This window comes from Archocentrus centrarchus, chromosome 17 (assembly GCF_007364275.1).
Source record: "Archocentrus centrarchus isolate MPI-CPG fArcCen1 chromosome 17, fArcCen1, whole genome shotgun sequence".
NCBI lineage: Eukaryota > Metazoa > Chordata > Actinopteri > Cichliformes > Cichlidae > Archocentrus > Archocentrus centrarchus.
Genome location: NC_044362.1, coordinates 32558653 through 32573278, shown reverse-complemented (window position 1 = coordinate 32573278; position 14626 = coordinate 32558653). Strand labels below are relative to the sequence as shown.

Here is a 14626-nt window from a genome sequence, read left to right as displayed (position 1 = left end):
TTTCCTTCCCTGCTGATGTTGTCGTGAACTTTGTGAACCTGTAAATGTCAGTTTTGGTATTGAAAATAGAAACTCTCACACTGCATCCTCATGAAAATGAAGCTGAAACGTTAATGAGCCCCGGTGGAATCTGGACCAAGAGAGCTGTAAATAATCCCACGTCCTTCTGATTGGAAATAGTTCTAATTAATACTAAAAAATGGAAAGAAGAATTTTTCAATTAGTGTCCTCTGACTCATCAAAGCTGAAGAGCGATTAAAAAAATTGTTTTTTGGCATTTTTTCACATTTTTATGAAAATTAAACTTAAGTAGACGTTCCCAAATCGTTTTTCCAAAAATAGCAGCAAAGTCCTCGCAGGACTCTCCTCCTCTGGGAAATCACGGGGATCTGGGAATAGAAAGTGGAGCGTGTCCACACAAAACAGAACATTTCCTCATGCCAACACTGTCATTAGCTGCAATTATTGCAACTGAGATTTCTCCATCAGGAAAAACAAAACGCTGAACTGCTTAATTGAACTCATTCTTAAGAGTAAAGCAGTGGATCAAACAGCAGATGCTGACATAACTCGTGATAAACCTCCCTATGGTGACCATCTAAATACAGCACAATAAAAAAATGCCTCAGCAACTGGCAGCCGCCTGCTTCTGCCGTAAAGTCGGTTTCCTTCCTGTCAAACCGTTTTTCCCGTAACGACTGAGCGAGCGTTTCGATTTTATGATCTCTGCATGGCTGCCGTTTCACTGCTGTGCGTACGCTCCTCAAGCAGCTTAAACCACGTGGGTCAGTGTTTAACTGTGATAATAATGACCACATTTTCTTTAAACCCCCCGTGCAGTAACAGGACCTCAGAGGACATGTCTCCTGCCTCATAGGAAAATGGCACAGCTAAATGTTGATCTGCTAGGTAATTATTTCAAAAGGTCAAGAGGACGTAGTGCCCTCACTTATATTAGCTTTAATATGGATACATTACACAACAGGAAGACACAGCATTATTTTTGATGTGTAGTTAGTGCTAAGCAGGCATTACCCACATTTAAGTATTCATTTCATATATTTAGCAATATATAGATATTAGAAATGCTCATAGGTTTTGGCTGTTAGCAGCTGGGCTAGCTCACCTATGCTAATGTTCCTTTATGCTAATGTTAAAAGTCTCTGTGATAACATTACAAGCACTGATTGGCTGAGACAGCTGATGTCACAGAAATGCTCATCTGGGCACAACCGCTTGGTAAAATCGGGGGGGTGCGGGCTCACGGCACATTTATCTGGAGTTATGTTTATAAACAAACACGTGAGGCACCGATCAATACTGTAACATTTTCTGTTAATCACTGTCAGCGTGTCTTTCAAGAGTGGCAACATGTTAACAACACGCAGCAAAGAGACCACAGAGAGATAAAGTTGGTTGTGGGTTTGACACTGACAAGTCTTAGACACACACACACAGACAGACACACACACAGACATTGCAGACAAATAGATGTGACACCTCTGCCCGAGCACAGACAGCCTTACAGACATTTGTTCTGGTCGGTTGCTCGCCCGTCGCAGTGACGAGTCTGATGAGATTCTTCACTTTCACTGCTTTCTGACGTGACAGCGACATGAGAGGAACTGGTTGTGTGCACAGAAAACAACTTCCTCCACACCCTCATGACTCATCTTTAAGGGGAAGCCAGATAGATGTCCTGATAGAGGAATCAAACAGCAGAAAACACAATGATCAACACTTCTATGAGAGGCCCCGGCATTCGGCAGGATTACTGCACATTTCCAGCTCAGCAACATTTCACCTTAAGAAAACGTGAAAGCTGTTTTATCGTCGGTGCTTTTCTTTTTAATGTAGAAATTAGATCCTGCAGTAAACTCAGATTTGTGCTGTTTATTAGCTGTTAGCCCGTTAGCTTTGTTTCGTATCAGCGATAACAAGCCCAAGGCTGTTTGCTTGATTTGGATGTAATCCAGATCTGGAGCTACATTTATTATTATTTTTGGTTATTTGGAGGCAGGAAGACAAACTGATGTTTAATATAACCAGAGGTGAAAAGGGGGGGGACGCTACAGCTGCCTGTCACTCAAAGCAGTCAAGCCCTAATAATGCATAACATTAAGTCTTAATCTAATTTGTCATATAAAAATTATTCAGTTGTCCGTGCAGTTGTGATAAAGGGGGAAACTGTTTTTGTGGCAGGCTGTAAACGTGTTTATTTCTCTGTAAAGTTGGACTAAAACGTCCAGAATGGAGCGAGTGTGTGGGGACTGACTCACTGCTGGAGCCTAGGGGCCATTTGAGGAACTGCAGCTTTTGGCGCTTCTGTTTTGGCTTCTTTTTCAGCCGCGGAGGTTCGAGCTACTTCCTGCTACAATAAGCCTCAAACGCCTCCATGTTCAAGCAGTTAAATCCACATGATGCCATAAACAACTAAATGTATTCTAGGAGCTTCACCTCATTCCCAAACAGCGCTTCATGTACATGTTTTTTTTTTAGCTGAAGGATGAATTTTGGTTGATTTTTGGAAACGTGATCCTTACAGGACTATGATAGGACATCTATTGTTTTTCTGCTGATTGGCCCTTTGGTGAAAGATTAATTTGGCGTTGCCAGACAGAGGAGATGGGATAAATCAGATGGCCGGTTTGTGTTTGGAGCTTTACCTTTGCCCTTTGACTGTTTCATTTTTACTTGATTGTTTAGTTTTAAGCAGAGATGTTAGAGAAGCAGGAGGACTGAACTCTAAGGGAAAATCATCCAACAGGAAATGCTTTTTTTTTCTTTTTGATTCTGGAAACCACTAAAATCAAATATGATTTATGTTAAAATACACACATTCACAGTGACAAATTGTGTTTAAGGACTTCCAGTGTGTATTCCTGTGCAGCCGCAGTATTTGTGGGAATGAGAGCGGCCTGAGAATGCTACATCCATTAACCTCTTGAATCCGGTGCTCATAATATTTGAAGTTTACACTAAATGATTTTCCAGCTTTAAAAAAATGTCCTTTTTTAAAGAGAACCCCCCCCCCAAAATCAATAATTCAGCAGAAAAGCAGTGTGTTAACTCCTCGACATGAGCCATTACGGCCTTCGCAAATCAGAAAATCAGCAGCTGTATCCCCTCCAATAACGTATCAGTGTGACCGGAGTGCATGAAGACGGCGATAATTGAAGCGCTGAGCTACCCGCTGCCTTCTCCTCTGAGTGCAGCTCGAGCTGCTGCCAACTCTCTGAATGTTTTCAGTCTGGCAACCTGCCCCTCCATCTACTAAATCATGCAATGCACTGCAGTCCACTCAATCTGTCAAAGGCACTGAATCCTCTCAATTAGGAGAGCTACAAAGTGTAGCCAAAACACCCCGGTGTTTTCATACCAGCGAATCTGCCAAAGCAATTTATTTATAATACCAATTTATTAATATTGTCTCTTGGTTTCAAAGGGGAACCACACGAGCTAAGGAGCGAATCCCCAAAGGCCTTCGCTACTGCTGAGAGCTGCAAACATTCCAGTCTAAAAGATGTAAAAGTTATATTTTACTTTTCTCGGTATGGATATGTAGTATTCATCCTGATTATAATGTGTTGGGTGTGAAAATAGAAAAAGCTACAGGATAATTAATAGCAGTCCATAAACTGGGATGCAAATCAGCTGATGTGACTGCAGAATATCTGCGTGTCCTTCCCCTTAAAGTATTCATTTAAGCCAGTGTTTCTCAAACTGTGGGGCGCGCCCCACCGTTGGGGCCGCAGGGTCATGACAGGTGGGCCACAAATGACCTGGGAGAAAAGTCATGTGGAGCCACGCCCCTCATGTACACCTGTTCTTTCCTCTTTGTTGGATTGTCTCTTCACCCTCCATGTCCATCGCTTGGGTCTCCGGTGCGAGTTCCCTTCTTCTGGAGTTTTTTTATTTCCGTGTCGACTTTTGTCGGAATATCCTGCCGTCTACCTGCAGCAGCTTTTAGTGCTTTTCACCGAACAAGTGCATTGAAATATCATTTGTTTTACTGCCTTCTGGCATTTGTGTCCATAATAGAAAACTCTGTTTTTGTGGCACCGCTAGTAAATTTGCTTCAGACAACAGTAGAAAGTGTCTGTAAGATGGCCGACTGACTGTCTTAGTCACACAAACAGTTCTCACTTCCTACCACAGCGCTCAGTCTGCTCCCCTCCTCATTTATGGAAAACGGTCTGCAGCAGCACAATAACCAGTGCTGTATTCCTCTCACAGAGACACAGTGTGTGTGTGTGTGTGTGTGTGTGTGTGTGTGTGTGTGTGTGTGTGTGTGTGTGTGTGTGTGTGTGTGTGTGTGTGTGTGTGTCAGGAATCAGCTGTTCTGTGTTGTCTTTGTTAATGTGATTGTTTGAGGGTTTGCAGCTAACATGATGCAGCTTCTGGCGGCCATATTGGATGTTCTCAGTCTTTTGTGATGGCAGAACAACAGCTCATTGTTTATTCTGCATTATTATTGCTCTGTATTACTGACAATGTCAGTTTGGGGGGGGTCTGTGGTGGTGTTGCTTCCCATCTCCTCCGGTCTGCACACTGAAGTATCCTGAACCCCGAGTGGCCCCGGTGCATCCACAGCAGTGTGTGTGCGAATGTTAGACAAGGTGCTCAGGTATAGAAAAAAGCACTTGTATGAATGTGTGTGTGTGATTGGGTGAATGAGGGTTTCAGCGCTCAGAGTACCAGGTATCAGTCTATTTACCAAATACTAGGCTGGGCTTGAAGAACTGAGAGGTTTAATTTGTAATCTGGCTCCTCTGCAAAGGTCTGCACCTGTTTGACTGTTGAATAAGAAAAAAAGGCTGAGGTCAGAAGAAGAAGATGAATTTAAAGGGGACTTGTTCTGGTTCCCTTTATTCTCTGACAGGTTTTTCTACTCTTGGATCAATATAATATTAATGGGAAGGGATATCCCTGATATAATTATGTCAGTCATGCAACAGGTGAGCTCAGATGCTCCATCACCTGCAGTTAAAACATTCTGTTCACCCAATCAGAGGGAAGTTTGTTTAAAGGGAGGAGGCCCTGCTCCAGTAGAGCCTGCTTTAATTTATACTGACTTAATGTGGAATAATGGAGCTGGTTAGTAGTCCAGACGTAACCTGAACCAGCGTCTGATTCAGCGACAGCGTTGGGAAGCTCGACGGGTCGATTGAACTCGGTCAGTAACGGTCGGCAAACAGGAAACAACTGACTGCACTGCTCTGACCTTGTGTCACAGCATAACAGACCAGCTACAAGGGCACGAGGATATGAATTAATGAGTGAATATGTTGGAGGAATATTAACGACTGAACTCATTCATCTCCATAAATATAGTCCGTTCTCTCCGGGGTTTGTCCTGAAGAAATGTGCTCTCTAATTATCGAGTCAAGACTTTCAGGACACCTCACAGAATATCAATGACTTTATCCAAACTTTCTCATTTTTAGCTGAGCTGGATGAGAGACGCTACCAAAAGATCTCATTGTTGGGTTTAATTTCCTTTTCCTTTGTTTCTATCTAGACAGTTGTTGCATCACTGAGGGCCGTCCATCCTCTCTGACAGTCCAAACGGCAGCCATTTTAAGCAGGCGTGCACATCGTACGTGTTCAATAAGCTGCAAAGTGCACATCATAAACCACCAAACCAAAATGGACCCTCAGCAGGGCCGGAGATGGTGCAGGGTGGATGTGTTAGTCCTCTCTGTCATTTCAGAAGCACTCTTCCCAAACTGTTGTGACAGCCGGCTCTATCTTCCACTCCATCACAGGATCCTGCCAATAATCCTTCCTCCCAGCACACGCCGCCGCCGCCCGGCCTGAGATACACGCTGTTAAGACAGGACACCGCCAGTGCTGTCATGTCCTCGGTTTGTGTGTCTATTCAAAGGAATCGTGATGTCGTCTCTGCATCTTTCATCATCACCGGTGCCTCTGAATTTAAATGAGACGGCCCGCCCGCCTGTCAGCCTGGGAATTATTCTGACTGAAGACTGCACGAAAAGCACAACTCACCACACAGATACTCTGATTACTTGTACTTGTACGTGTTCACCTGTGGTGTTGTCATTACGCAAAGTGAACATCCTGAACAGAGAAAATCCTCCTGAGTAACTGGAAGGATGAAAATTCTGTTTTCTCTCTGAATCATTGTTTAAAAACTCATTTAAATAAGTCCATAAATGTGACTCACCATGTCATAACCGCTGTTTGTCATAATCACAAAGTGAGGAGTAATAAAAGCTTTGTGTTCTCAGCTGTGTTTGCATTTCATCGCTCGTATACTGCAGCTTTGTTCTGGGCGTTATATGAATACCTTCCCCTTTCTGTATTTTATTAATCACACATAGATAACAACAGAATACCTGAAAATCCTGAACAGGTGTTACAGCTTTTCCAGATGAACTGTTCTATAATAGTTGAACCGACACAAACACACATAAAGAATCACAGAAACCTCAGAATAAAAGCGGCCTCATGGTGGATTAGATGTGTTTTGGAGCAGGACATTATTTTACATGTGAAAATAACATTTTGATGCGGTGCCTGATATTCAGCAGGTGACTTCTGACATTTCACATATCTTATGATTAAACTAACTGTTTAAATGAGCCATCAGACTTTTAGTGTTGTAAATACCAGTAATTACAAGACATATTTGATCATGAACTTGTATGCACTTGGCTGCTCTTGAGGCAATTAGAGAGAAAGACCCATCAATGTTCCCACTGACGTTGTGTCTCTGGCCAAAACTGGTAGTGAACTGTTGGCAAAGACTGCCTCCTGGTAATAAGGCAGATGGCCAGAGGTTCCAATGGAAAAATTCTGAAATACTTATTATATTATTGCAATAAATCATTGTAAAACAGCTGCAATCAGACATCTGCACAATGCTCACTCTGCATCATAGACCTATTGGTTTCTGGTGTTCTGGCTTATTTTACCCAGAAGTGACCGTATTTGGGTGAGACAGGGTAGTGCTAAGATTAATACATATAAAGAATAGATTCATATCCAATAATCTGCATAGAAACAGATACCTGCTGATTAGTGTTAAGTAAAACATGGCATGATGCATTTGTCCAGTTTAGTCAGTGGAATTAGCTGAGGTGAGGTCATCTCACATCCACCTGTCAGTCAAAATGAGCACACCTTTAACTGTAAAACCTTCACCAAATCCACACAGGTGAGGGTTTGTGAAGCCTCAAGTGGCCATCAGAAGAACTGCAACATTTGGCACCAAAATTCCTGCAGTCAAGATCTGCTTTGCAAGAACGTCAGCGAGTCCATGGAGGACATTCAGCAGAGATAACATCATGGTCACTGGCACAAGGTTGGCCTTAGAAATATTATTCAAGCATAACATCAAAAATGTTTGCTGGGTTTACGTGATTAAAAACCTGATCGCTGAGTGTGCAGTATTTTAATGTGCATAACCCAAAAATGTGAACATGCTTAATGTGTTTGCATACAGTTAGACTGTGGACTGTTTCCTATCACACCAACAAGTCATCACACACCATCACACAGCGACGGTCCCTCAAAACAATGTAGCCACACTGAATCTGAAAGCTTGGATCTGCTGCTGTGGATTCACCTTCACAGACACAACGAGCCAGGAAGAGGCTGCACCTCTCAGGTACAACTACAGGTTAAGGTCACTGAGGTCACAGTTGCTCCTGATTGGGAACTCAAACACCACAAATCTCAAACCAAACTGAGTAATTACATTCCCATATCTGACACTGTTACCCTGAGCAACCAACAGCGACTGTACCATTTTAACATTTCCTTCCCTTTTATTGTTCCCCATTTTATTATTTTTTCATTTTCTTGATTGCTTTCCTCCCTCGTTGGTAAATGACACGACTACAGTTCTGAACTTCATTTCCCATGTGTGCACGCGTGACAGAGCACAGGTGGGCTTGATTTGATCTCATTAGGAGCTCTGGGACAAACAGAAAGGTTCCTGAACTGACAGCAGTGAGTAGTAACCCAGTGATAATGTAACCTTTTGAAGGAGCAGAATATTATAAGAAATTCCAGACACACTGCTGGATTACAGTGTTGTTCTGTAAAGAGGTAAGATGCTGTTAAGGCTAATATCAAATATCACATCTGCACAGAGGCTCCATCTGTCTACCCGGGGATTGTTTCACAGCAGAATACTTCTCTTCTCTTTGTCTTGCTTTCAGCTCAGCATTACAGGGGTCTATCTCTGGTGTCAATCAATACAACTGCAGCTCTAAGCCCACCACTAGCAGCTCCGCTGTCCCTGTGTCCCACGCCATCCTCCTTTCCATCTGTCTGCACAGATCCCAGAGGCCCCTCCCGGCTTCCAGACGGAGCCAGACATGGTCCAACATCAATCAATATTTCTGCAGGGCTGTGCTGATGAGCAGCGCATTTTTTTTTTTTTCTCTTCACATCGGATCAGAGCCAGGTGACATTTCTGGGAATGGAAAGAAAAATCCTAATGGGAAATGGCTTTTAAAACAGTATCAGTTGTTTTGCATGTTTCGGCTCATTAACTGCTAATTGGAGACACTCGTTTTACATGACTGACTATTAGATATACTATAGTTTATCTTTTAAGCACTAATTGTTTCCCATTTATTAAAGCAGGACAAACTTCAGGTTTCAAAGATTACAAAGTTGCCCGAGAGCTTTAACAGTGAATAACATTTTATCCACCATCCCTACCTTGACTGAACAGCCTCTACCCTGTGAGCGTGCAGCGTTCCTCAGCCTAACGGCCCGATCCACCTGCAGCTGTTTTGTGCAAACCGAGCAAATCAAACATGGCTTCTTGGTGGAGCGAGGAGAGTTGTGCTTGTGTGCTAAAAACAGTCTAAAGAGAGTTTACTGATGAACTCTTAAATTGGTGCCATCAGGGTTTTTGTTTCTTTAGTCATATTACAAGACTTAGACTGTGGCTCAGTCCATCAGAGGTGAGGACAGAAGCTGTCTGATATAACCCCCCCCCGAGCCCAGAACCGAGGGTAATAACTCCTCACTGCTTTCTGGAGACTTTCCTGTGATGTTTATGATCCCCTTTACCAGCCAGACCTGAGTGAACAGAAAAAGCATAAAGTAAACCTTCCCTAGAATTAGCTTTAATATGTTGCTGTAAATATGACGCATGAAGAGAGAGGAAGGTTCCCCGAGACATTTAAAGGAGGCAGTGAGTTCACAAGCAAAAGATGAACATTAAAAACAGCCTTTATCGAGTGCTGCTGCCCACGCACACCAAGCATGAAGCAGCCTCGCTGCATTTTGCACTTCGCTCTGTCAGAATATCTCTGCTTTACTTCCTGCATGTCGAATGCTCTTCAAACTGTGATCCATTCATCCAACTGCATGAAGGCAGAGAGGCAGGTTGGTGTTACAGCGGCAAATCTTGTTTGTAAAATGATGAAAAATACTAATAAAATGTACATGCACCCCCTTCCCCCCTCTCCATCACACAGTCTACCTGTGCTATGTATAGTGGCTACAGTATCAAGTTAAAATGTTGCTTGGTGATATTAAATTTCCACTCCTACAGCAATCCGTTGATACTGTAGCAGTTCCTGTTTAACGTGTAATATCTGACGTCCTTCCATCTCCTATAAGATCAGGTAGGAGCAGGTGGCTTTTAACAGCAGCTACAGCGCACCACTTCAACAATTCTTCTGCAGTTCAGTTCAGTTTTATTTATATAGCACCAAATCCCAACAGTTGCCTCAAGGTGCTTTGTATTGTGGGTAAAGACCCTACAATAATACAGAGAAAACACAACAGTCAGAACGACCCCCTACGAGCAGCACTTGGTGACAGTGGGAAGGAAAAACTCCCTTTAACAGGAAGAAACCTCCATCAGAACCAGGCTCAGGGAGGGGGGGTCATCTGCTGAGGGGGGCTGTCCTTTAAAATAATCAAGGTCCTACCTTATTTAAAATTATATAAGGCTCCAATTCCACTTTTTTTTTTTGACTAAGGTCCACAAAGAAACGGTCTGACTGTCCTGCTCAGAGCAGAAGCTGATCCAGCACTGATTGGTTAAAATAGGTCAGACTTTGATGATAAATTCTGACTGATGATTGTGGGGTTGAATAGTGTAACATCTGATGGAGCCAAACCTGTGGAAGCTGTAGCTTGTTGTTCTTTATAGTTTTTGAATTACCAACATTATAACACATGCTGTAACATGCTAACTTACATTTAGTGTGTATGTTAAAGACATGGGTTCACGTTAAGAAGCTAAGAAGTCTACAGCCACTAATGACACCAATTTTTGAAGTGCATTAACTGCTTCACCTTTAGCTCATGTACGGAGCTATTGTCCTGATTCTGGCCCGGTCTCAGTGACGTGGGGCATTCGCTGATGTTAGAGATGGAAATGTGTGTTTTGCATAACAGATGACTAGTTTATCTCCACTAGTCTGTCACCATAGATGGAAACGGACTTCAGGCTAGCATGTCATGGAAATCACTATGTCACACCTCCTTCCCAAAATATAACTTTCATCATGAAGTCCTAAAATATCACTGATTGAGGAGCAGTGTGTGGTTAAACAAAGATTAGGTAATTACAGAGTAATACAAGAGCCCGGCATTAATGCCTTTTCAGAACATCTTGCCAGGTTACAGTGTGAGCAAATTCACGGTGCTCACTGCCAGCCATCAGCCCATTTCTTTTAGTAGCCCCTCCCATAGCCACAGTGACAACGATTTCATCTTCTGTGTTCAAGAAATTCTGTGCTACCATTTATTTTTTTCACCACAAGCTTTATTGCCACTGGAAATTCTTGCATCCAGTATTAGATTAGATGCTGACATCACATCAGTCAAAAAAAAAAAAAAAAATATTGGAATTGTTCATAGGTCACAAGAAGTGTCTGAAGTGTCTGTGTGTGGGTCATGAGACTTTTGTGAACAACTTCCTGCCTGGCTTCCAACAGAAAAAAGGAAACTGTGGTTGTGACCTTAAAATGGCTCCAGAAACGGGACTCTCTGAGGAGCCGTAAAAAGCAGCTTCAGGCTGATATCAAACAGCAACTGCATCCATTTCGAACACTCGTATCGGAGCTGCAGACTCAGACATCCACCCCAGCCTTGTTTTCCTCCTTCTGTCTGTCTGTCTCAGCTAAACTGACCCGCTCAGCTTTGGATCTAAGTGACCCCTGTCAGCAGCGTGTCTGCAGCTCGGGGCCAAACGCCGGTGGAGTGAAATTGGACGTGGCGGGCATTCGCTGTCTTCAGCCACAACAGTGAGAGAGCGGGAGGGGGGCAACCCCGGAGTGAGTGGTGCTGGATGCCAGGACAAAGTTTACTCTCAACTCCAGCTAACCCTGTAAAGAGCCACGGGGGGGGCAGACCCCATCTAGACCCATAGACCCCATCTAGACCCATAGTCTAGATGGGGTCTGCTTTGTCTTCTACAACAAGCAGCAAAGTTATTTAAACACCACGAAACTCGTTCTAGGCAATAATGAATTAAAGACACAATATCATAAATACATTTTAATGACAATAATTATATTGTAGATTGTTGTTAAAGCTGCTTCTATTATGATTAAATTAAACTGTATTCATTTATTTTGAATGAAAATATCAAATGCATTTTAATAATAAAATACTTTGTTTAAAAATGGAAAATATGTATCTAATAATTTAATCCTTTTAAGTATTTTTATAGTTGTAATATGCATAAACTGTAATCACATCTATAAAAATAGTCAGTGCATTATTTGTAAGCAATGATTTCATGAAAATATTGAAAAGAATAAATTTAAGAATGTAAAAATGTAAAAGTGTTTGTGCTTAAAGGCATCGGATGTGGTCAGAGAACCCACAAAACTGGTTACATTAAAAACACACACACACACACACCCACCTTAACAACGTCTCACACATCCCACACATTGCTGGGAATTTCAGACAGGCCTTTGATTACGTCTCGCACTTGAGGAAAAAAAAAAATCCGGCGAGAGATATTCTTGTAATTTTCTTCTCGTCGTCAGTTTCCCTCTCGCTGATGGGAGCTGACAGAACTGGGACCGCAACACAAGCGCGAGGAGGCCGAACACCTCCGAGTCTAAACTCTGTTGTACCATCTCATTATTTTCAGACTCCGTCCCTAGACTGTTTAAGATTCACGCAAGGAACGGCGTTTGGTACAGTTTCCGAGACTTGGCGGTCCTTCAAGGTTTAAAGGGAAAAGGAAGGCAGGAGATGCTGATGGCTGGTGACGGCTGTCACCAATAAAACTGGTATTTTTAGATCTGTTTCCTCATGAATGTCAGTGAATTACTCACTCTGTGTGCTTCCTTTATTTTTCCATTGGCTCTCTAATAACTAATAACTAAATGCATCACATATTTATTCATTTTAACAGAAATATCAATTAAAACAGACTGCATGTTAACATCAGTTTGCTAACATGCCTTAAAATGAATGCACCAGCATGCCACTGCTTACTGTGTTCAGCATCATCGATAAGGAGGAGGATCCGTTTCATTTTGCTGCAGAAACTGTAAGACACACCAAAAACACCAGCAGTGAGGATGAGCGGAGGGCCGAGCAGTGAAGGATCTCAGTTTTGGTCCCAGAGGCTTCCTGCTTTCTGCTTGATAAAAACAACTCTGACTACAATCATGTTTGAGCCGGTCGTGGATGCATCACAGCAAAACAATTATTAGCTGATATGAAATGCTAGCAGTCATGAGCTCATACTAGTGAGCCACGTGGAGCCAATGGCTGCTCAAAGCATGCTAATCTGGTGAGAGCTGCAATTTTATAGATCATTCAGGTAAAAACATGAACATCATCAGAAAACACAAGTTTATCTTTAGTTAAAGAGCGCCTGATCACCTGGCGGCGTGCCTTGAGTCATGCTGTTAGCTACCGGAACGGCTCGCTATCGTTACAGTTAGCTAGCAGCGTGGCCATTAGCACTAGCAAGCAGTCATTTCTGTGGTACGCATCAAACAGATTTAAATTATGTTTTTAATGTGTATTTTTGGAAAGTGGCTATTTTTAGTAGATTGTTTTTTTTTTTTGTGGGTTATAATTTTTTAGCTATTAGAGCAGGGGTGGCCAACTCCAGGCCTCGAGGTTTGGTGTCCTGCAGGTTTTAGATGTGTCCCTGATCCAACACACCTGAATCAAATGGCTGAATGACCTCCTCAGTATGCAGTCAAGTTCTCCAGAGTCCTGCTAATGACTATATTTGATTCAGGTGTGTTGGATCAGGGACACATCTAAAACCTGCAGGACGGGGGCTCTCGAGGCCTAGAGTTGGCCACCCCTGCATTAGCGGGGCGGGATTACTTAAAAACAGCTGTTTGTCTGAAGCGCTAAAGCTGAATGGAAATGTGACATGGATGAAATGTGCAGCAGCATATTTTTACCTTATCGCACAAGAGCTGGGGCTGCTACTGGGCCACGGGCCACACTTTGAGAACCTTTGTTTGTAAAGCCTCACATGGATTATAATAGATAACCAATTTCCACTTTTGTCTTGTGTTTGGGTTTAAACTATGTTTTTCTAGTTCTGCCCATGTAAAAAAAGACTAAAAATATATGTATTTGATCCCAAAACTTTACTTTTGTGGCTCAGACAAAGATTTTACAAAGATATTTCATTTCATTTCAATTTTATTTATATAGCGCCAAATCACAACAAACAGTCACCTAAAGGCACTTTGTATTGTGGGTAAAGACCCTACAATAATAGATATAACTGTGAACTTGTGTTACTGAGTCTACACTGGTCTCTAATTCACACTGAGTATCTGAATCAGGAAATTCCTGCAGTTAATAACTGAGTCCTGCATGCAACATAAGAAATGTCTCTGCTCTCATCCTCACTGTTTAAGGCAGGAATGTCACATTTTTTAGTTTTCATAGGATTTAGTGTTCGGTGCCTGCTGTTGACAAACCTGAAGCCAGGGAGGAAAAATTCTTTCACCCAGTGCCAGAGTTATTATTTAACCAGGTGATATCTCTATAAAAATGTGCCCATTTGGCTCATACAGGTGTTAATAAAGCTGAAAATACTTCCACAATATGCTGTTGCTCTTTCACAGCAACTACTTAATAACAGGTGCCACTTTTCTATCCGGGCCTGAAGTGGAATTGTTTGGCTATTAAAATCTCATAGCTCTGAAAATGTTATCACTGCCTGCTGCATTTTGAGAATGAACTCAGTGTGCTCTGCAGATAAGAGGACAGGTCGTTGGAAGAAATATGGTCGGATTGGTCCTTTATCTGCCCTCGCCCAATGATTTTACATCCACAAGGACACCCGAGTGAGTGAGAGAGTGGATTTGGGATTCGGCAGAGAGCGAGCCGAGATGGCTGAGTTCATTCCTGCCCCGTCGGGGTACATATCAGATAACGTTGTCGCTTTCGGTTTGAGCTGTAATTTCCTGGAAGACGAGGCGCGATGTGACAGATGGCGCTCACGGTGAAAGAGCTGCCGAGGACGAGGACATGTTGCTGCGCCGTCAAACCTCCAGCGAGACTGGAGAGCGGGCGGGGGCGCGAGGAGGGGCCGGCCATCGCTTCTACTTCGATTTTACTGCAAAAAAAAACCCTGAATGCAAGAGAAAAAGACCCCGGGTCAAAGAGTTTAGCATTTGTA

At 42.7% G+C, this 14626-nt stretch overlaps 1 protein-coding gene across 2 annotated transcripts in view; it reads right to left on the bottom strand.

The window, feature by feature from the left end:
* The window catches only part of basp1 (brain abundant, membrane attached signal protein 1), a 45740-nt gene that overhangs the window by 23657 nt on the left and 7457 nt on the right, over positions 1-14626 (bottom strand). Inside the window, exon 1 of one of the 2 annotated variants that reach the window (XM_030752006.1) lies at positions 9033-9052. The exons of the other annotated variant lie outside the window; for it this stretch is intronic. The gene's annotated coding sequence lies outside the window, so the exon portion shown is untranslated. Of the gene's footprint in view, positions 1-9032; positions 9053-14626 lie in introns of those variants that run through there. 2 annotated transcript variants of the gene reach the window in all.